General features: G+C 37.5%; 1 protein-coding gene across 3 annotated transcripts in view; it reads left to right on the top strand.

Moving 5' to 3' along the window:
- Positions 1 to 24,831, top strand: part of UMAD1 (UBAP1-MVB12-associated (UMA) domain containing 1) — a 233,195-nt gene that overhangs the window by 127,902 nt on the left and 80,462 nt on the right. The gene's annotated exons all lie outside the window — the stretch shown is intronic.

Below are 24,831 nucleotides of genomic sequence, written 5' to 3' on the forward strand. Positions count from 1 at the left end.
CTTTTTTTTTTAAGGAGGGGGTTCACCTTAAATTTATTCACTTTTCTTTAATGTTTAAAAACCAGAAATACCACCATAATTCTGCTCTATAAGGTTTTACTATTTCACAGTATCATTTAGCTCTAGGAGATATAGGATATATACTACCATAGAAAACTAAAAAGTAAGAGTTTTAAGATTTAGCTTGTGAGAGATCTGCTTTCAAAATAATGTTTACAATAGGGAACTGTACACTTATATTTATGTTGACTTTAATGCATTATCAAAGTCAGTGGTTTCTATTGTAGAGAAAAGGTTTTTTGAGGCTGCTTTTAGATTCACTTTGGACACAAGTTGAACATTAAGAGAATTATCTGTTTTTGATGACCAGAAACTATGAGAGATGAAAATCACATTTTTCTTGATAAATTTTTAAGTGAATTAGTCAAATAGTAATGAAGTAATCTGGTGATGTGTTGATTTGTTGTAGTTAAATATGGAACATTAGGCTGTCAATTGGCTTTGAAAAGCATACGCTTATTTTAGGCAGCAGACTTTGAAATAAGAATAGAAATGCCTTAATTTGCATCGTAGGCTACAGTAGGAAAATAACTGTTATAAGGTCAGAGGAAGCTGAATTTAAAATACTATTGTATTCACAAATAACCAAGATTCATACTAGACATTCATTGATTATAAGTTTTTATACTGATTGCCCAACACATTAAAAAACCAAATATTCACCTTAGACAAAACAAAAGCTTCGGGTTTACTCTAAGAGTTTATCCTATACTGCGATTTTGTAGGGAAGACTCTTGGCTTTTATTTCAGTTAAGGAAATCTGGAAAGCTGAGGGAGGGAGGGAGTGGGCTGGGAGTTACAGCCCAAAAGCTCTAGCTGTTTTCACTCTCGAAGCCCTCATTCTTGGAGTTATCATAGGAGCACTCTACACTGGGTGTTTTGGAGAAGAAATACAACTGTCACTTCTCTACTCTCTGGACACCATTCTCTCCTGGATCTCTTGTGTCTTTCTTCACCAGAAGTCCTAAGAATACTCTGGGAATCAAGCTTGAGTTTATTCTAAATGACAAACCATGACTGTAGCTTAATAGTTGTTTTTTGTTTGTTTGTTTGCAAACTGAGCTCTCACATACACCAAACTCTTCTTCAGACTCCTACATCTGCAGAGCTTGGGCAAAGTTGAGTTCAGGAAGGTGAATGAAGGAAAGTATGAGGTGGATTAGAAAGGTAAAATGGAAGTTAAGAAACTGAGGACAAGTTTTAAAGTAAGAATGGCAATGAAGGGCATTGCAGATAGCAGTGTGATGCAATGAAGAAATTAATGGAAATTGCAATCACTGGAGTTAGAATCAAAAGATCTAGATTCAAGTCCCAGCTAGCCAAGCATTTGGGGGAAGTCATTTTCTCAGGTTCTGTTTCTTCATGTGTCAAGTGGAACTGCAATACCTATTCTACATACCAAACAGGCTGTGAGTCTTAGAGAAGAAAGATGGCAAGAGACAATTTTGGGGCAGTCAAGTCCAATAGTGTAATTATGGGACCAGTTGGCCCATCTTTATCTTTTTTGGAGCGATGGAAGTGGGGAGAAATTCTTGGCAGCAAGGGAAGAGAATGCAGCAGACATTAAATTTGATAAGCACTGATTCTTTCTCTGAGTGTTCTCAGAGTTCTTCGAGAATCCCATTATTTATCTTTCTTCCCCAATGCACCACTTCCACTACAACGCCAATTCCAAACTCTTTCACCCTCCTCAAGTCCCAGCCAAGGCCCTCCTTTCTTAGTCTCTGTACACAGATTTCTCCCCTCCTTTGTAAGGGCAACCCTTGAGCTTCAGCGGCCACCATCCCCAACCGTCTCTATCCATTCCCTTCTCACTTTCTGTCTTCTCCTCACAAATGGTAAGCTGTGCTCTTGACACATTCTCATCCTACTTCATCTCAAACTTTGCTTTACCAGTTATCTTCTATCTCCCTTTTTCTCTTTTCATCTCTCCCTACCTGGTTCTTCTCCATAGTCAAGAGACTGAGTTCAGTGTCATATGTGGGGTTTTTTTTTTCATTTTCATCAATGAAATTTTTAAGAGTGATTTGAGTACTTTCTTTCTTCATCATCCATGCTTGCTTTTGATCCATTTCAATCTGGTTTTTGTATGTCTCATATTGAAACTTGTGTCAGAAGCCACCAGTGATCTCATGGTCAAATCCAGTGACCATTACTCTGTTTGCTTCCGTTGGTCTCCATGGAAAGTTCCATGTGGACTTCTATGGCCTCACCTCTCCTAATTACAGTCCTCCCCCTCTCTGGCTTCTCTGTGTCAGTATATTCCTTCTTCTCTTCACTGATTTTTTTCTCTTCTCCTTGACCTCTAAGAGTAGATATTCCCTAGAATGCTGTACGAAGCTCACACAATATAGAAATATTCATTCAAATTGGGTACAGACCTAAATCTAAAATCTAAATGTATAAAACTAATAACAACATAGGGGAAAATCTTTGTGAATTTGGACAAATATTTTTTAGAGATAACACAGAAAGCATGATCCATAAAAGAAAATAGTCAATGAATTGGACCTCATTAAAATCAACATTCTGCTTTTAGAGAGGCATTATTAAGAAAATGAAAAAAGCCTCAGATTGGGAGAAAATATTCACAAAACACGTATCTGATAAAAGACTTGTATCCAGCATACAAAGAACTTTGAAATAAATAACAAACGGCTTCATTTAAAAAAAATGGGCAAAAGGATTTAATAGATACTTCCTCAAAGAAGATATATGGACAGCAAATAAACACATGAAAAGATGCCTAACATCATTAGTTAATAGGGAATGTAATTTAAAACAACACAATAAGATACCACTACACCCACTGGAATGACTAAAATCACAACTACTGACCAAATGTTGGGAGGATGTGGAGGAATTATGGATACTTGCATATTATTGCTGGTAGGAATGTGAAATGGTGCAGCCATTTTGGATGTTTGACTGTTTTTTTTTTAAAAGTTAAATGTAGACCTACCATATGACCCAGCCATTCCACTCCTAGATATTTACTGAAGAGAAAGGAAAGAACATGCTATATGAGTCCCTCTATATAAAAATCTAGAAAACCTAGTGATGGAAAGCAGAGTAGTTGCTTGGGGATGGGTGTGTGGCGTAGGAGGAATGCATTGCAAAGGAGCATGAGGAAATTTTAGGGAGTGATGGATATATTCATTATGTTGATTGTGATGATGCTTCCACAAATGTATACATATGTCAAAACTGATCAAATTTGACACTTGAAAATGTGCAGTCTGTTTTACATTAATTATACCACAATAAAACTATAAAAAATTCATAGAACTACACACTGAAAAGGATGAATATTACAACATGTAAATTATCCCTCAATAACCCTGACTTTAAAAAAAGCATATGGGAAAATGAAATATGGGGATTGACATTGCAAAAATAATTAAAAGCCAATCTGAAAAGATTACAGACCATATGATTCCATTTATACAATATTCTCCTATGACAAAGTTATAGAGATGGAGAACAGATTAGTGGTTGGTTGCCAGTGGTTGGGATCATAAAACCATGGGGGAAAACAAGGTGAAGGCTACATGGGAATTTTCAATACTATTTATGCAACTATATAATATGTAACTAATGAATCTATAATTATCTCAAAATAAAAATTTTCTTTATTTTAAAAAAAGCCCATTAGATATTTTTGTGTTCTCTGATGGGAAATCATCAAATTTTTTATGTTAAATCTATAATAATGTTTATCATACAAACACTAGAAACTGATTTCATTGAGATGATTTCAACTTAATGTTGCATCATTGTAGATGAAAACATAGCACAAATCATTTTCCAATTTCTGGTTCCCCATCTAAATATCAGATACTTTAATTTTTTCTCAGAGATTCTTAAGTTTTTCTGACTAGATAATACATACAAATGGTTCAAAATACATAAAGAGGGAGGCAATGAAAATTCTTCCCCCAAATCTGTCTTCCACTACACAGTTCACACTTCATGAACAGTAAACAACTATTAATTTCTTATGTATTCTTCCAGAATTTCTTTGTGTATGTAAGCAAATGTAAGTATTTTTTGATTCTTCTCTTTGCTTTTACCCAAAAGATAGCTTACTACATTGAATATTTTACATATTTTACTTAACAGTGTATCTGAAATTTCCAAGGTGGTACACAGAGAGCCTCTTAATTCTTTTTTTGATAGTTGCATAATATTCCACTATGTTTTTAATTTATTTTATTTTTATTTTATTTTTATTTTTTTATTTATAAATTAATTTTTATTGGTGTTCAATTTACCAACATACAGAAAAACACCCAGTGCTCATCCCATCAAGTGTCCGCCCCAGTGCCCGTCACCCATTCCCCCCACCCCCCGCCCTCCTTCCACTATGTTTTTAAATATACATCTTCCACACATATAGAGTGAGACAGTTGCATAATATTCCTATATATATCCACACACATACATAACATATACTAGTTTATTTCTGGACTTCCACTTTTGTAAACAGTACTGCAGGAAATATCCTTATACATATGTCATTTCCTACATGAACAAATATATTTGAATACATGAAATTGCCCATAATGACTTTTTTAATCTAGAAAAAATTTTGTACGGTTCAACCTAATGTATGTAGAATACATTTCCAGATGTGGTAATTATTGGAGACAAAGTGTTTAGCATCCTTTGGATTTTCTGCTTCACTGCCAGATGTGTATGATAATTTGTGTTCTTAAAAAGGGAGTGGAGACCGACTGTGTAATAAGGGGGAAATGCCCATGCACATGCAGGGATATTTCTCAAAGTCTTCTGCCAGTGACTTCATTCAGTGACACGTCTCACTCTTACCCTGATCCAGCTCTATCAGGTTTCCTTGCCTGTTTATGAAAGCCTTTGCTTTCTCCTTGTTAACAGATCTAAGACTAGAGGTCTAAGCCCTTTGTCTTTCTCAGGGGGGCATTGCCCCAAATTATCTTCTTATCTGCTTTCAGTGTGTTAGCTTTCATTGGTTCTCCAAGTTAATGCAGCTTTAGTATTACATTAGGTCTTATGTGTTAAATCAGATTCTTTGAAAAAAGCTGACTGTACACAAGACAGATAGATGGAATGTACTGTACTATATAATGAGCCAACTGTTTGGAGTCTTGGTTTCTCCAACACTAATTTTGTACATGGATTTGTAGAGAGAGAAAGTAAATATGGCAAAACTTAACGATTGGTTCATATAGGTGAAGGGGAACAATCTAGGATGTACGTTATACTATTTTTCAAAAAATTTTTCTCCAGCCCATGAAAGGGAAACTTTATTGAGGCCCCAAGACCTTGAGCCTTGGGCAGGATGCCGCCATGTGGGCAAAGGATCAAATTTTCTATAGATTTAACATTTTTTTTAAATAAAAAGTTGAGAGAAAACATGTTCTTTGCTGAAATTATTTACCTTGAATTAGGTGGTCTATAATGCCTATAATGTTCTTGGTTTTTGTTTTGCTATTTCTAGATCTGAAGACCCCTTAGAAACTGCCCTCAGTTTAAAAAACAGCAATTATAATTGAGGGTTTCCTCTGTGCCCTATGTCAGGCATTTTATGTGGATGATCTCATTTAAGCCTCTTATCAACCTGTTACTGTCTTTATCATTTTTCAGATGAGGCCACTCAGACATGGTGAGGTTAAATAACTTGCCTCAAATCACACAGCTCACATGCAGTAGAAATGCTACTTGCTGCCAGACCTGCTGTCATTATGCTTGACCTGGTCTTTATTTTGGCCTGAAGTACTTTGAAGTGAGAGATAGATTATCATCTGGCTGAAACTCTTTAACAATTTCCTGATCCAGATAATGTGATAATCTGAAGGCTTCATGAAAAATACAAGTGGATATGCCTGGAGAGGAAAATTGACAAGCTTCTTGACATATTAATTTGCAAAGCTCTATGAAAAGGAACTGTTTTGTGTGCATATAGTGGTTAAACCCTTTCTACCCCTTTCTTGAGTTTGCTTCTTTTGTATATACTTACCAGCCTGCTAAGAAGCATTATTGGCTCATTTTCAGTATATTTCCTGTACCTTTACCTCTCTGTTGATTCTTTTCCATCAGAATTTAAACAGGTTCCCCACTTTACTCCACATACCTTCTGGCCACCACCAGCTCTCCTCCAAACCAAGCTTTCCTAATAAATGACACCATAGGGGTCTTTTCCTGTTTTCCACCAGCTCCTTTAATCTTCCCCAACCCCTGACTTATATACTCCTACTGCTGATTTACCTCTGGCAATTTTTCTGTGCTATTCTTTAATTCACAAAACTGAGACTATGTCATGCACAGTTTTGCAGAATGATTTTCTTCCTACTTTAATATTGTGGACATTTTTTTCAGGTCATTAATTTCGAAACCCTTTTTATTAGTGAATAGCATGCATACAGAAACATACAAATTTTAACTTCAATGATTTTTCATATGTCATTACCATCTAGCTCAAGAAATAGAAATTATAGAATCCGAGAATCTCCCCCCAACCCATACCCACTTTCCATCACTTTATCCCACTCCCCAAAGGTGTACTGACTTCTTAAAGCATAGATTGTTTTATGTGTATGAAATGCATGTAAATTCAATCATACATTATGTGTATTTTGTGTCTTGCTCTTTCACTAAAAATGATTGTTTCTGAGATTCACCCATATTATATGAGATGTAATTGGTTTTTCTTTGTTATATAATATTCTAATGTGTGAATATACATGAGTATGTTTTTAAACATAATGTTAATGGTTATATATTATTCCATTGTATAGATATACCATAATTAATTTATTGATTCTCCTATTATTTTTGCCAGGTGTTTACTGTTTCAGATAACCCTACGATGGGGTACCTGGGTGGCTCAGTTGATTATGTTTCTGCCTTCGGCTCAGGCCGTGATCCCAGTTTCTGGGATCGAGCCCCACATCGGACACTGTGCTCAGGGGGATCCTGCTTCACCCTCTCCCCTCTGCCTGCTGCTCTTCTTGCTTGTGCTTGCTCTTTCTGTGTCAAATAAGTAAAATCTTTTTAAAAAAATAGCATTGTAATGAAAATCTTTGTGTTAATACTTAAACTAATATCTGACCGCTCTTTAGAATGTATTTAGAAGTGCATTTACTGACTGAGAGGATGTAAACTCTTTATAACTTCTTAATACATATTGCCAGGTTGCTTTTTGGAAAGATTATACCGGTTTACTTTTCTATTATCACAGTACCTGATACATAGGTATTCAGTAATATATCATTGATGTGAACTGAATGTACTAAAAATAAAAAGTCTTTTGTAGCCTAGGATCCATTTCTTTTTTTTTTAAGATTTTATTTGAGAGAGAGATCACAATCAGTGGGGAAGGGTAAAGAAATAGGTAGACTCCCACTGAACAGGGAGCCCAGTGCAGGACGTGATCCCAGAACCCTGGGATCATGACCTGAGCTGAAAGCAGACACTTAACCAGCCGAGCCACCCAGGTGCCCTAGGATCCATTTCTGAGTTTTATGTGTCACTGATCTGCCTTCTTTCTGGTTCATTATTGTTGCAATTAATTTAGATTTTTGAAAATGTACTAGTGTATAGGGCACAAATTCTCTCCCTAATTCTTTTTGAAAAATTATCGGGTTATTCTTGTGTTTAAATTTTTACTAATACAGCTTTAAAATACATTGCTATCTTCAGGGGAGAAAAGTGAGGATTTCCTTGGAATTACCTTACTGGTATTTCTATAAATTTAAGTGGCAAGAATGACATATTTATATGTATATAATCCTACCCAAGGATGATTCTCCATTTATTCAAGTATTTTTATTAAATACTCCTCAGTACAATTTTATAGGTTTATTCACCTAGGACCTGGTTTTCAAAAAAAATTTATTTCCACATATATTTTGTGGCTATTGGAAATTGGATAATTTTGTTATACTTTATAACTGGTTATTTGAAAGCTATGGAGTTTTATATATTTATTTTGTATTTATCCTCCTTCTGAATAAATGAATAGAATCTTAAAAAAATAAAATAAAATAAACCATTTTCTCTAGCCTTATATTTTGAATGAAGTCACACAGTTAAAATTTTTTTTTTAAAGATTTTATTTATTCATTAGAGACACAGAGAGAGAGAGAAGCAGAGACACAGGCAGAGGGAGAAGCAGGCTCCATGTGGGGAGCCCGGCATGGGACTCGATATGGGAGCTCCAGGATCACACCCTGGGCTGAAGGTGGAGCTAAACCGCTGAGCCACCCGGGCTGCCCTACACAGTTAAAATTAATGAAATTTTTAAATGTGAAAATATCCTTCATTACATTAGTTAAATTATTCTTACAATGAAAACTACATCATTTACCATTTATGTTATTCTAAATTTTTTTCCCATTCTCTCATTTAAAAAAAAAAAAGATTTATTTATTTTTATTAGAGAGAGTGTGTGTGAGAGTGCGGAGGAAGGCAGAGGGAGAGGAAGAGAATCTCAAGCAGACCTCCCCACTGAGCAAGGAGCCCAACACGGGGCCCTATCTCATAACCCTGAGATTATCACCTGAGCCAAAATCAAGAGCTGAATATTTAACCAACTGAGCCACTAGGCACCTTCTCTCATTTTTTAAGCTTCCCTTTTCTTCTCTGTTTTCTGTTTGCTCCTCTATTTCTTTTTAGGAACATAGTAACTTGGGAAGAAATTTTTTTAATAGTACCAGAAAAAAAAACCCAAGTAAGAGAAAAAGGAAAATCTTTCAGTTTCTCTAATTTTTCTCCCTGTATTCTCCTACACGTTCTGTTCTGGATATTTCTCATTGTTTTCTGTCTCCTTCTACACCATTTATTTATCTGAATGCTTGACATATATGTATGTGTGAAATATACGTGTTTGTGTCGCATGTTGTCTTTGTATCACCTCAGAAGTAAAAAAATATGTCTAAGTCATGTATATACATGTTATTGCATGTATAATAAAAGTAAATATTTTCTTCATTTAAGTAGTTCTGATTCTTTAAACTTATAAATTTGTTGTTTTATTACTTTTTCTTCATTTTAAATTGTAGAGTTTTGTTTTGTTTTGCTTAATCTTAAGAATAAAGTACACAGAAACTTGAACCACAAATGTAATCAGAAAATAATACTTTAATCCTAGTTAATCCACATTATTGACCTTCTGTGCCTACATCAGCAACAATAGCAGAATGTCTGGTACATAATCTCTTGTGTGGATAGCCATATCCACTGGCCAAGTCTGATCTAGAAATGAGATCCTCTTTTGAGATGATAGTTTTGCTGATTTTTAGGAAAATACCATCTAGGATCTCATTTAATCCTCATAAGAGACAGGATGGTTGTATTGTCTTAGCTCATTTGTCAAGTGAAACTAGGTCAGATCAAGTACAGATAGTTTTAACATGCTCTAAGTGGTCTGTAAGCCATGGCTGGTCTTATTAAATACCTATTTCCTTTAGCAAAATAAAAAGAATTCACTATCTCTGTAATGACAGTAGAATTGGAGTATGATTAAGAATCCTGTCTTTTGTAGAATAGGAATTGTATTTTTAAAAAGGCAGATGCTGTGGGGTGTGTTTCTGTGGGTGTTTGTTAAGCTTTGTGGCCGGGAGGAGAGAAAGAAAGGGCAACAAGGAGACTGTGTTCCCCATCTCCCTTATAAAACGGGTTCCCAAGCAGGGATGGAGGGCAGCAGTCAGGATTAGCTCACAGGTCACTTCTGTGTCTTAGCTACCAGGTTTAGTTTAAAAAATGAGCTGTTAGAAACTGGAGAGGTAAAGTGATGGGCATTCATTAGAGAGATGTAAAAACAGTTTCAAGTCCTTAAGAGAAAATGGAAATGAAACGTAAGAGCCAGAAATAATTACACCAACCACATAGTTAAAAAACCAACAACAAAACTCCTTCACAGGCCCCTTGTTCCCTGTGGTATTTGGTTTGTTTTGCACAATGTCATAAAAGTACACGGTCAGTGTACTTGCAGTTAAGCGAAGTGAAACCAGAAATAGACATTGTGCTCCGTCTACTCTAATTCAGTACATTCACAAGAAGGAGGCAAAATAAAGAAGAAATTTAAGACGATAAATGGATCCAGTTTGCCTATGACGGTATGCCATTCTGAAGGTCGATATTGTTCATGGAGAGAATTCAGAGTAAACAGTTTCCTCTTATAATTATGTTAGAAAGAACATGAGTCTTAAACCCAAACAGAGGTTAGTTTGAATCCTGGCTCTACCACTCAAGCATTTTGTAATGCTGGGAACTTTAAATTTCTTTTTTGTTATTTTCTTTACCTGTTAAGTAAGCAAAAGTATTCCTTCTTCATTGAAGTTGTTGTAAAGAGATAATCTCCCTTTATGAAGATGTCACAATTTCCTTGGAAAGTAGGGAAAGAAGCACTTAAAATCTTTTAAGGAAGAGTGCCATGTGAGAAAGTAAACAAGACCAGCCTGTTTACACATTTTTGTATCATCTGATTCTATTTTTCAGTTAGTTTCTGCCCCTCCTCCTGAGAAAGAGGTTGCTCAATGGTCTGAACTATGTTAGAGTTTTTGTTGGGTATGAAACATCCCTGCGTGACTGTGCATACCACTGCTCTGTGTAGTCCTTTACAAGTGAAAGTGGTAAAAAAAAAAAAAAGTGGAGAGAGTAAAGGATTCCTTCTGGTTCTGCTGGTGGGTTAATGGAGCCACTGAGATCTCTATCTCTACCTTGACCTATACCTCTGTCTCTTGTCTATCTTTATATATCTATGTATTCCAACCATCCTAATTATTCTTATTTATTTTCTGTTTATTTTGAAATAATTTTGAACTTACAGAAAACTTGGAAAACGGAGCTTTTTGTTTTATCATTTGAGAGTAAATTAGCAGTATAACATGTCTTCACTTCCAAATACGTTAGCATGTAGTTGCTAAAAGCACAGATCTGTCCTACATCAGTCATCAAAATCAGGAAATTAACCATCGGAGCCATAGACCCCTATTTATATTTTGTTCACCCAATGTACTTCATAGCAAAAGGATTCTGTTCAGAATTGCATGTTGCACTGAGTTGTCCTGTCCCATTAGTCTCCTTCAATTGGAACAGTTCCTCAGTCTTCCCTTGACTTTTCAATATCTGGATACTTTTGAAGATTGCAGATCAGTTATTTTGTGAAATAGCCCTCAGTTTGAGTTTGTCTGATAATGTCCTCAAAATTAGATTTCGCTGATACATTTTTGTTAGGAGCACCCCAGAAGCTATGTGCTCTCCTCATTGCATCCTATAGGGGAGTGCACAGTTCCTATTTGTTACATTACTGGAGATGGTTAACCGTGATCACAGACCTAAAGTCATGTCTACCAGATTTCTCTACTGTAAAATTACTCATTCCCTCTCTATGATCAGTATGTGGGGGGTTGGTGGTTTCAGACTATGTAATATCCTGTTTCTTATCAAGATCCCACCCACTAGTTTTAGCATCTATCTGTGCTTCTTGGCTGAATTAATTATTACTGAAAGTTGCCAAATGGTGATTTTCTAATTTCTTCATTCCTTCTGCATTCATCAGTTGGCATTCCACTGCAAGGAAAAGCTTCCTTCTTTTCATTTTCTATTTATTCATTCTTTCATTTATATCAGCATGGGTACATGGATTCTAAAAATTATTTTATCATGTCTGGATATTTTTAATGGATTGTAATCTGTTGTTATTATTTATTTTGATGTTTAAAATGCTCCAGACTTGGCTAGAGGGAGCCTGTTCAGTGTGTCCTCCTCATTCTTTGAGCACTCTCTGGCACAATTAGATGAACCAGGCCCATCTTCACCCTGCTTGTATTTCAGGAGCCTGAAGCAGGTCATTGCTGCCACCATCTCCCCCACATCCTCTTCTCCTCACTTGGGCTCTGGAATCCTGCCACTGCCTTCTTGCTGAGACTCAATTCTTTAGGAGGAGAGAGAAGGAAGAAGAAAGACATGAATGGATGAATAGATGGAAAGATAGATGGATAGAGAGGCAAGCTGACTGATTTTTTTAAAAAATGTTCTGCCAGTGGATAATTGGGAAATAAAAATACTAGCTCATCAATTTGATAGGGGAACAGATACTTGGATAATCAGAAATGATGGATATGCCCAAATTATTTATTTATTTTAACTTTGGAAGATGTCTCAGTCTGTAACAAAATACTAGAGACTGGGTAGTGTATAAGCAACAGAACTTTATTTATCACAATACTGAAGCCTGGAGAGTCCAAGATCAAAGCACCAGCATGGTTGCTTTCTGGCAACGGCCTTCTTCCTGGCTCAGAGCAGGTGTCTGCTAACACCTGCTCACATGAGAAAGGGACTAGGGAGTTCTGGGGGGTCTCTTGTATAATGGCACTAATCCCATTCTTGAAGGCTCTTCTAAGTACCTCCCAAAGATCCTCCATCATCTTTGGAGATTAGGATTTCAACATATGAATTTTGAGGGGACACATTCAGACCATAGAAGAATGTTTCTGTTGTCTACTGATGTTTGAATATGGGTCCATTTACTGTTTTGAGAACCCAGAGCCTCAACCAACCCAAGTTTTCCAGCTCTTTATCTCACTACTTCTGTGTATGGTTTCCCTGTCTGAGAAACTTCTTACTAAGTCCACTATTTGTTATCATCTTAGAATAGAGCTTAAGAAGAAGCCATATTCTTTATGCTTTTCTTTCCAATGTCTTTTGCTCTGTAATGCATAAGTAGAAGCATGGTCTACAGATGAGTTGGCTTTGTACAGAGAAGTAAGCATGTAGTATTTTCCTCCTCAGGAAGCCTTGTTAGGAGAGCTACTTTTTGCTCTTCCTCTTAGATTGGGATTGCCGTGTGCTCTGGTTTCCAGGACCCTTGCTCTCACTAGAGTTGATATGCCTTCTAGTAAGGTGAACAGAGAGAATCTGATAGCCACAGGAGGGAGGTTTGCTTTATTAAGTCTAGAGATGGGTAAGGTAGGTGAGTAGAAGAGAAGGAATTTGATGGAGACAGGTTGACTGCAATGAAGCAACTTCTCGGAGACAATTTTGCATAACAGAGCTGGTTGGTTAATGTATTTGTCTTTCTGTCCTTCCTAGTCCTTTAAGCCTTAAAAAAAGAGAAGCTGTTTGAGATTGGAACTTTTTTAATGTGTTGCAATTAGGCACATGTCCAGATAAATCCTAATTTCACTAAACCTTTCCCTAGAAGACTACTGAATTTATTTGAAATCACTGAATTGTGAAGATACAAATATATAGTGAGAATTTAATAAACGAACTCTGATTTCAAGGATATCCAATTCATGAAACTGAGCAATACTATGGAATTAGGTAGTAATAAACTAAAAAGTAAATTTAAAGCACATAAACCATATGCAATTTTCGTAACTTTAACATAGCAAATGATTTTACTGTTTAACTTGTCTTGAATGATTCCTTCTTTACCAACTAAAAGAACTGTAGGTTTCTTTGAACATTACAACTATTTTTAGACACCCTTTTTAATCACAAATATATTAATATGTATTCCAATGTGATACTACATATTTTGAAGGTTTTTTGGTTTTGTTTTTTGGTACTGTGTTTTTTTAAAGAAGATATTTTATTAATACACATATTTTATTAATACACATCAGTGGTAAAAACTCAAAACTGCAGCATTAAATACAGTAAGATAAAAATATTTTATCAGAATTATTTTGGAATCTCAGGTACCACTTTTATTTCATGCCATTCTCTCAAACTCATGTAACTACATGGAACCTGGTAAAATCTCTTCTCTGATTTTAAAGTCTCTATTGACTCTGTCCTTTTTGTTCTACCCTTAACAAACTGCTCGGAAGTGTGTCCAAGTATTTTACAGCTGATCTACCTCATTCTTCCTTATTGCTGAAATCCTGTCCAAACTTTACATTAGAGCTGTGCCTGTTGACTTCTGCTTAAGCCTTTTGTTCAACCTCTACCTTTTGCCCACTTCTCGGTGCTATGAATAAACCTGTTTCCTTTTACCAATCGTGGTGCATCCTCTTCAGCTTCCTGTATTTATCCCATAGTTTCATCAGAAATTTTTTTGTCTCAGACTGTCTGCCACCTTCCTTTTGACAATGCCACATTGGCCATGTTGCATCAGTCAGAAAACAGCCATTACATAAGGAGCTACCATGTGCGTACATGATGCCGGCCACCACAATAGATGCTGCGAATATTGTGGCAAATAAACATGTCACTGCCTTGGTGGAACTGACAGTCTAGTGAGAACAATAGCTAATTAAACAAATGAGTGTGTACAATTAAATGACTGCAAATGTGCAAAGTGCAAATACGGGAGCATGGAAAGGGGCATGAGTTAGGGAGGTTGAAGCTGAGATGTGAAGACTGAGTACCTATTAGCTGGTTGAGGCCTGGGTGGAGGAACATTTCAGACAAAGAGTGGTTTTTGCTCTTCTCATCATCACATTTCACCCTGTAATGAAGCAAATTCTCCTACTCTTTAGCCATGCCACCTGCTCACTGTCATGGATGTGTCTTCCTTCTTAATGGGTTTTTGCCTTTTCACCATTCTAGTTTTGTGCCATCAATCTATTTTGGAGCTTCTGAGGTCAGTGTTATTAGACTGGGATCTACCAGTAGCAGGCTCTTAAAAGTCTGATTTTGTCCTCTGTCTCCTACCCTGTTGCTCTCTTTTTTTCCCTTCCATTAACTCCATTAATCCCAGAGGTGGGATTTCTATGGGAAAGCACAAGCCAGCAGTGGGCACCTTAGAATTGATTTGTTAATATTGAATCCCTTGCCCTGAATACCTGGATTTCATTATGTGCAACCTCTCCTCTTCATCCTAGTGACATCAAGGTTTAAGGTCATTGAAAAAATCTCTCTTCCCCAAAGGAAGTTTAGGTATTTTGCTTTAGATCATTAAAGGAGCTGCATACTAGCTATGAAGTTGTATAATCTAAAATTATGTTTCATCTGTTTCATCTGGTCAAACTATTTCTTATAGCCACGCTTGTCATTGAGCCATAACCAATTCTGTGGCAGAGGGACAGCAAACACAATTTCCTTCACTGGATTTTTCTTTTTTCTTTAAATATATGTATTTATTAAAATAACAAGACTATGAACTAAAGACTAATATATGTGAAAACATTTATTATAATGAAATTAAAATAAATTGTAAAATACAGCATTAGCCATAATAGACTTATCTTTAACTTCCACCATTCCATTGTTCTCAATAGAGGATAACCTATCTTATTTTTAAAATGGTGTATATTTGGGGAGCCTGGGTGGCTCAGTTGGTTGAGTGTCTGACTCTTGATTTTGGCTCAGGTCATGATCTCAGGGTCATGAGATCAAACCCCGCATTGGCCTCCTTGCTCAGCAGCGAGTCTGTTTGAGATTCTCTCCCTGTCTCTGCCCCTATCCCCAACTCGTGCTCTTTCTCTCCCTCTCCAAAGTAAATAAATCTTTAAAAAATTTTATATTTAATTGTGGCAAAAGACACATAAGTTATATCTTGCAAAACTTAACCGCTGAAACCTATTAAATATCTTTCCATTCCCCACTCCCCCCTGCCCTGGCAGCCACCATTCTGCTCTGTCTCTATGAATTTGACTGTTCTAGGCACCTCATATAAATGGAATCAAAAAAGTATTTGTCTTTTTATGACTGACTTATTTCACTTAACATGTCTTCAAGGCTCATTCATGTTATGGCATGCATCAGAATTTCCTTCCTTTTAAGGCTCAATAATGTTCCATGTTATGCATGTATCACATTTTGTTGATCGGTTCACCGGCTGATGGACACTTGGGTTGTTTCCACCTTTTGGCTCTTGTGAATGCTGTTGTTCTACTAAACATGGATGTACAGATATTTCTTTTAGACCCTGCTCCCAGTTCTTTTGAAGACTTATCTTACTGAGCCCCAACCTTAACAACAGAGATATGGACTAAATATTTAAACAATGTGGGAGGGAGGAGATGAGGAGGGAGGGACAGTCATTCCAAAAATTAGGCAGATGGTAATCTGTCAGCCATGTGAGGTAAGTCTGCTTCAGTGTTTCTCAGTGTTGTTCATGAACCAGCTGCCTTCGAATCTCCTGGAATGCTTGCTAAAAGTTTTGATTCTTAGGTGCTTCACCAGAGTTCACAAGTCTGAATGTCTTGTGAGACTCAGGAATTTGCACCCCTGGTGATTCTTACACATACTGAAATATGAGATGTACTGCCCCAGTGGCAGGCAGAGGTCTCAGAACTTGCTTCTGTTTATGCAGATGAAGGCTCTGCTCCCCTCCTCTTTCAGCCCTTGCCTTACTTTGGGGCATATTCATCCCAGGCTATCCCATGATACGCTTTCTTTTCCACTCTGTCTCTGTATTGTAGCCCAACTAAAACTTTTATAAATGTACCAAAGGATGGTCAGGTCTGAGTTTGCAACCATTAACTTTGGGGTTACAAAGGAAGGGTATCTGGGCCCTTTCTTTCTCAGGATGCTAAGGGACAATTCACTGTTGCTGAGTGCCTGCTTCAAGTCAGGGACCAGTGAACAGGTTAGGACTTCCTCCCTCAGCCTTGTGGCCTGTAGGTTTACCTGAGTTCTTAAAGGGACCACTTCTCATTCTCTTAAGTGAATGTTTTAAATATGACACAGTGTATTGCAATCCTTGAGACAGTAATTTATGCACTTATGTTGTATGACCAAATAACAAGTGTGGCATCTTCATTAAAACCAACCAGGTTCTTCTGCATTTTGAAATCAAATTATTTGTCTTCATCCAATTACCACATCATGCCACCTCATCATAGCTGCCATGTGTGGCTTTGCTTCTAATTGTGATCTGTGATTTGCAGGTGATTCTTTTTTTTTTTTTTTAAGATTTTATTTATTTATTCATGAGAGGCACAGAGACAGAGAGAGAGGCAGAGGGAGAAGCAGGCTCCACGCAGGGAGCCCCACACGGGACTCGATCTCGGGTGTCCAGGATCACACCCTGGACTGAAGGTGGCACTAAACCACTGAGCCACCTGGGCTGCCCAATTCTTTTTTTTTTCTTCAATCAGCTTTTCTTCAAATAATGTTGATGCATTTTCCAGAAATACTCTCTTCGCTCTTCAAGAGCATGTTTAATATTTGACATCCATTAAAACTAATGATACTGACTAATGATATACTTTTTTTTTTAATGAAACGAGCTGTAGAGGGGGGGAGTGGGGGCAAAGCCATATTAATGATGTTTGGTTCTATTATACCCCATCCACCTTTTTCACAGAATTCTCCATACAAATTTCTGTTCCTTAACTGACTGGGTGCCCCCATAATTTCTAGTTTTTGGCTCATTTCTACAGCCATTTTTGTGACTTGTGTTTGCTTGGTTGAAATGCCTTCTAGGGAAATGTAAATGATGTGAGGGCAAGGACAGGATTGCACTAGTTCACATAGTGCCCAGCATGATACATAGCAGGTATTTAACAAATATTTCTTGAATTAATGAAACTTAACTTGAGGCTGATTATATTTCCTATTTTGTTCTTGTTGGTGCTACAAATTTTCTTTGCAGTTTTCTGTTACACTAAAACCCTTTTATCAATCTAAAAACTCAATTTCAAGAGATTGAGAAGCTTACCTACCTCATATCTCTGATTGGACCAATTGATGCTATGTTTGAAACACACATTTGATCTCATGGGATCACTTATCTTTTTATGTTGAAAATGGACCAAGCAGAACTCCTGACACCAACCAGTAATTTCACAAGTTGATTGTTGGTTGGAAAAGAAACAACACTCCTGACTGTGAGTGATGTGATGTCAGTACATCTCCAACCATAGGTTGCATTATTAGTGATAGATCAATGCCATCATTTTACCCACAACAGGCAACATGTTGGAGTCTGTGTCTCAGGATACCAGATAACCTAGGAGAGTGAGCCTGCTCTTTTCTATTTACCAAGTTTGGCTTCAAGCCATACACACTGAAAATCCTTTTTGTATCAGTGCTGTTTGTTTTCACAGAGCCTATAGAACCTGTTGTCAGTGGAGGGCTCAGAGCGGCCCTTTATGAAGCTTTCTTTCAGCAGCATTTTGGGATTCAGAGTCAGGAATGGTCAGCCGAACTTACTCTCACAGTATATAAGTTTACTGGGATTTAGGAAAGATAGTAACAGAAATCCGTTAAAGATTTGTACAGCATGATGCAATAGTGTGCAAAATTACTTTAGGGGGAGTCTTTTGCATTTCTGATCTTGTAGTCCAAAAGTAAGAATGCCTGGGCTTAACTGTTTGACATAGTGTTAAAGCTTAATGGATGTTTTTGGTTGTTTGAAGATCTTTCAGAAAAATTATTACCCATAGCTACAACTACAAAGTAACAAGACTCAGACCCAAAGACATCTGTGGAATCCTATGACAAGTTAATTAAGAGCAGGCCGGTAGACTGATCAGTGGGTCTGACCCCAGTTGGATTTGCTGATATTCCTACTTTCCTGAGTAAACATGTTTCAGTATTCATTGTGCCCTTAAGCTTTTAGAGTAATAAGCAGGGTTTTAGCTGTGCCATTTTAACAGCAGTCGGAAAATCAAATCTAACGCGATGCGTAACAATTGTATAGAAATAAGTATTAAAATTAAGATCCACACTAATATAAAAAGTGGACTGTTTGTTCTATTGAGCCCTTAATTTTTTTTCATTTTAACATTCACTTATAATTCCTTCTTTTTATAAACTCTTAGTGAGTATGTGGCTAGAGCTGTCTTTCTTATTTACCGCCCCCACCCCCTTGCCATACCTGCCACAGTCAAATCAACAGATGTTGATTGAGTGCAATTTCATTGTCAGAATGATGCCATTGCATTAGTGGTAGTCCATCGTTAGTGAACCTGCAGTGTCATAATTTTGGTGTACTAATTTAACATGTTCTTGGTGTCATTTTAATTTGCTTTTCTTTCATCCTTTGTCAGTTCAAACCTTTTCCCATTTTTGTTTGCTAACTTCATTGTTCCTGTTCTTGGCTCCTGGGGTTCTAACAATTGTCATCAAAATCCTGACTTGCCAGCATCAGGCTCCTGGGCAGGGCATATCGTCAGCAATTAGTACTTCTGTTTTCTGTCTCTTCTTCCTTTCTTTGTTAGAGGGGAAAATGGGGAGTAAAATGGATAGTATTGGAAAATGTGGGATGGAAAACTAAACTGAGCTGGAGGGGACTCCAATTCAAAGTGTATTGAATAAGTTGGATAACTCAAGTTTTGATAAGTAATGGGAAGCAGCATGAGATTATGTAATGACTTGGCATTGTCAGCGGACTTGGATCCCAACAGCAGGCCTGCCATTCTTATGTGGCTATAATAAAGCCTACCTCACAATGCTGCCAAGAGCCCTCAATGAGATGACACGTGAGGGCCTCTCCTGTCGTCTCTCCTTAGCAAGGGAACCAGCAACAGCCCCATGACAAGGACAGTGGGTTGATGACATCAGCACTTAAGACGGAAGCTTTATCTTGCCCCAATTCCTCTCCCTCCTTCCCTGCCCTTTAACATGTTTTCTCCATTCAGTCTTCATAGTAGCCTCATTATGTATCATTATTCCCATTTTTCGGATGAGGAAGTTGAGGTTCTGAGTGACTTGCCCAAGGTCATGGATTTGGTAAAGGATTTGGGTTGAGTTCTGTCAGATTCCAAAGCCATTCCCTTGCCACAGTGCCAGCCTGCCTTGTATAATGAGTGTGTGACTGAAGAAAGAAAAGGAGTTAATGGAGTGGCCATTCCACTGTTCTTTCCACTACTTCACTTGGTGAATAACTAATAAGCAAACACTACCAGAGGGTATTTGCATTTTAAAAGAGGAGCTCATTAACCCTAATGAATTTCTAATTGGGGAATATGTGGGGGAGATATTTCTGACCACTGAGGCTTTCTCCTGTGTCTTCAAGGTGCCTGGCTGTCCTGTCCCCCTCCATGGATTATCAGCTGTTCTGGAATCAGAATTATGTAGTAGAATGCAGTCCCATACTGCTTGTCCACCCCAAATGCCATTGAATGAATTGATAGGGCATTGTGAAAGGATAGCTAAAGGAACGTAAGTGTAGGTTAGCAGTGTGGGAAATGAATGTTCAAAAGCTGAATAACAGATTTGACAATTTTGAGGGTCTTCTGAAGAATCGGGTAAGAAAAATATATTTCATAATCAAATTTAACTTCAGAAATGTTCTATCAGCATTTCTCATAGTGTGTTCATGGACCTCTGCAAGTTGTTTAAGAGGTATCAGGTGAATAAAATGCTCCATAGTCAAATATATTGTGAAAAAGAGTTTTATTTTTTTAAAGATTTTATTTATTTATTCATGAGAGACCGAGAGAGAAAGAGAGAGAGAGAGAGAGAGGGGGGCAGAGACACAGGCAGAGGGAGAAGCAGGCTCCATGCAGGGAGTCTGACCTGGGACTCGATCCCAGGTCTCCAGGATCATGGCCTGGGCCAAAGGCAGCACTAAACCACTGAGCCCCTAGGGATCACCATGAAAAAGAATTTTTAAGTTTCCTTCCTTCCTTCCTTCCTTCCTTCCTTCCTTCCTTCCTTCCTTCTTTCTAGAGGGGGAGAGAGTGTGGGGAGGGGCAGAGGGAGAGGGAGAATCTTAAGCAGGCTCTATACTGAGCATGAAGCCTAATGTGGGACTCGATCTTAACACCCTGAGATCATGACCTGAGCTGAAATCAAGTCAGATGCTTAACCAACTTAGCCATCTGGGTGCCCCTGAATTTTCTTTACTGAAGAATTTCTCTGAGCCTTTGATATGTTTAAGTGCATTGGAAGTCAACTGGAAGGGAATGCATTCTGCAGATTTTTCTCATGCTTTTGACCATAGAAATCTTTTTTCCATGTGAATCCCTCAAAACTAGTGTTTTATAGACTGTATTCTGAGATACGCAGTTCTATATAATTCTTCTGACTTAAAACAGTTTTATGTATTCACAGCTTTTCATACTTAGGTAGGCTCCAGCCCTGTCCATATCAGCCCATTCCCACTCCTGTGTTAGACCCTAGGGCCTGCCAATAGTAACACCCCTCTTTTCCAGATAAGATCTAATCAATTTAGGTAGAAAACAGCCCTACCAAATAGAGACCAAGTTCTCACTTTTATTGTCTATTAAGCTGGTGTTGAAGAATGTGGCTTCCATCAAAGACCAAATGGATTCTGAACCCCAGAATTAGATTGAGCACCATCCAGTTACAGACCATGCTGGGCTGGGGTAGGCTTTCCCAGGTGGGAGGAGGTCCCTGTGGATGGTCAGAGCAGACAGAGCCATATGCTGCCTATGGTCCTCCCATTTTCAAGAGAAGGGGAAGAATCATGAGTGCAAAGCCCCCCAGATTACCAAGCCATTGATTAGAGAGTACAGGGAGGCCTTGGGTTAATGATAGTAGAGCTTTTACCACATTGAAGGAGCCTACGGAGTGAGGCTTACCCTACCTCCTTTCCTGCCATAACAAGTCTCCTCTGGGTAACTCAGATAGGCATTGGGGTTCCTCTCCCATCACTGGGGATTTCTCTCCTTTTCTCCTTCTCTTATACTGAGTGCTTACTCTTCACCACCATTTCTCTCCTCCATTGACCCAATTCACACAGTAGGATAGGATCATAATGATACTCTAATGGCCATCCCTTGCTTGTTTCCTCATATAACTCAAACATAACTCAGCCTTTTATCCTCTAAAAAGAAGAATACATATAGTCTCTAGAATAGGGATCAGGAGGGGCACTTGGCTGGCTCACTTGGTAAAGCAAGCAACTCTTGATCTCAGGGTCATGAGTTTGAGCCCCATGTTAGGCACAGTGATTACTTAATAAAAACAAACAAACAGAGGTCAGGAAACTACAGCCTGAAACTTGTTTTTGTAAATAAATTTTATTGGAACACAGCCATATTCATTAGTTTATATATTGTTTTTGACTGTTCTCAGCCACAAAGGTAGTGTTGAGAGTTTTGTGACTGAAACCATAAGGCCCATGAAGTCTATAAAATGCTTCCTATCTAGCACTCTACTGGCAAAATTTGCCAGTCTCTAAAATATGAATGACTTTTCACTTCAGTTCTTTAAGTTCTGAAAGAGCATCCTTAGCATGTATATGTAGCCTTTATTATTTACTTTAAATAAAAACTACATTTGAAGCTAAGAAGATTACATGGTTGTAATATAAGAGGGATTGTTAAATTGTGTCTAGCCTTACAAGCTGCTGGAAAAGTGTCAAGGGGACTGTATTTGCTTTGAAGGATGGGAAGGAAGGACAGAGGCTTGCTCTGGTCAGAAGTGTTTGGCATCATCAGTGGAAAGGGAAGAGAACAGATAATCTGTGGGGCTTATGGAAAATAAAAGGAGTAGAGGAAAGTATCTAGGGGCCCAGAGGGTTGGACCAGCACAAGATCCCGCATTCAGAGCTCCCTTTCGGATCCTTGGGCCTTTCTCTTCACTGTTCTCTAACTCAGATTTGATTCCTCCCTCTTCAGCCCTCATCCTTTGGAACCTTCTACCAAGCCAGATAGTCCCTAGAGATGTGAGAAGACTAGGTTCTGCTCCCACTGTGACAGCCGTCTACCTGGGAGACCTAGGGCAAGTCACTCGAGTGCCTCTGCCCCTGGGAGTTCACTCTGTAAATTGGGAAGTGGAGGTGGATGGGGAAGATGTCTTACTGCACCATAGTGAGAATTAAATGTGGTGCTGTAAAGAAAAGCTTTATGAGATGTCAAGTCCTATGAACACATTGGTTGTGTTTGTTGTTCTTTTTAAACAGCTGACTTGCAAATGAAAATTCTTAATCTATCCAGTGTATCGAGTTAACTTACAATTTGAAAACTAAAGTACTTTATTTCATATTTGTCCATACATCTTTATTTATTGTTGAAGTGTTTCAACTTCTATGTGGGTTTTAAAAAATTAGAGAAAATAACTCAGTTTTTCGCATGATAAAATAATTCTTCAGTGGGAAGAAAAAAACCTTCAAAAATTATATTTCATTGTGACCTGTTCTTCTCTGTTTGTGGTCTGTGCAGTTTTCATTTTGTGGCTTTGTTTATAGAGAATAATCTTGCAGATGGCATTTTTCCTTGTAATCAGTTATTGTCCTATCTGAGTCATCGCCAGACATGGCATTTCAGTAAATAGCGATTCTACAATCGCTTCCAGGCAGATGTGTTGTGTGATGTCAGGAACACCGGCTGATAACCTTTCTGGTTATTCAAGCAATGGAGACATGGAGAAAGCTTTGTACAGACACACAGCTTGAAGTCAGAAAATGGCCAAGTAAGCGCCGACTTTGTGTTGAATGATTTTAGCCAAATATAATGTTTGTGTGGCTATGGGATAGGGCAATAGTCATTTTAAAAAGGTAAAAACTCCCGAGTAAATGACCTTTCATATTGGACAATATATATTGTAAGCATTGGGCATGGGCGTTTTTGAACATACTCTGACCTCCATGTACAGAGCCTTACATTATTACCTCAGCTACTTATGCTGCTGTGGCCTCATGTTGCTAAACTCACCTTGCATTGGTTTGGCCACCAGTAAACTGGGGGTTGATGATCTTGTCCCTTCTGAAAAGTAGGGTTTCCTTAGATAGGCAAATAAATGGTCAGTTTAAACAATCACTTGAAAAATCAATCAAAGTAGTTTGATGTGCTAGGTCACAAAATTAATGTGATTTAATTTTTCACTTAACAGTTATTAACTTTATTAGCCTATAGACATAACCTGAAAGTTCTTAATGCTTTTGTTTTGGTATGATTATTTCCCCTTATCAATCATTAACTGTTTTTGAAATCTAGTAAGTTATGCCACAGTTGGGGATCTCTAGAAGCAATACATCTATTGGTACTTAATATTAGTTACCTTTTAGGTTTAACAGATATGTTTTAGAAGGACATTAACTGTATGCTGTAATACAGCTTTTATTACGTATCATTTAATATTTTATCTTAGTTTTATGGATTAGAAACTATAAAGAGAAGTTCACTAATTTATTTAGCTAGTATTTATTGAACGCCTATTATGTGGTAGGTCTTGCCCAGTGATAATAATGTTGCACCTAGCTGAGAACAGAGCTTATAAGCTGGAATATGCATTGATGTGCTTGCATTTTATTTTTTATTTCATCTTTTAACAACTTATTTATTTATTTTAGAGAGAGAGCAGGGGAGAGAGAGAGAATATTGTAAACAAGTGCCACACCCACATGGAGCCCAAAGCATGCATGGCTCAATCTTACACCCCTGAGATCATGACCTGAGCCAAAATCAAGATTTGACCCTTAACCAAGTAAGCCACCGAGGCACCCCATATTTTTCGTGATTTTATAATTTAACAGGTTTATTTACTTCTTTAAAATTTCAATAAGGCTCTTCCTTGATTATCACCAATGGTATGCTAAACTTTTGTGTTTCATAAGAAAAGTTAAGCTCAGCCAGGACTTGCATACTTTGTTATCTCCAGTCAGGACTTATGACCTTCCTTATTAACAAATTCCTAACCTTTAGTGTTGGCCAAATCATCATCTATGAATTTTGTAATCTTCCCTGTTGTGAACATTCCTGAGCTGGCTTAATTTTGTGGGTAGTGCAGTTTACAAATTACTAAACCAACTTCTCATTAATTGTTTCTTTACCTACCATGTGTAAATCACAGATCATTAGTGATAGCCAATAAATTAAAATAGTTTGTTAATTAATTAAATTATGCTTATACTTACCTATATTTGTATCTCTCCTAGGTCCTTGGAGTCAGCATAGTTATCAACTTCATTTAGTAATA

The sequence above is a fragment of the Vulpes lagopus genome, chromosome 13 (genome assembly GCF_018345385.1).
Source record: "Vulpes lagopus strain Blue_001 chromosome 13, ASM1834538v1, whole genome shotgun sequence".
In the NCBI taxonomy this organism is placed as follows: domain Eukaryota; kingdom Metazoa; phylum Chordata; class Mammalia; order Carnivora; family Canidae; genus Vulpes; species Vulpes lagopus.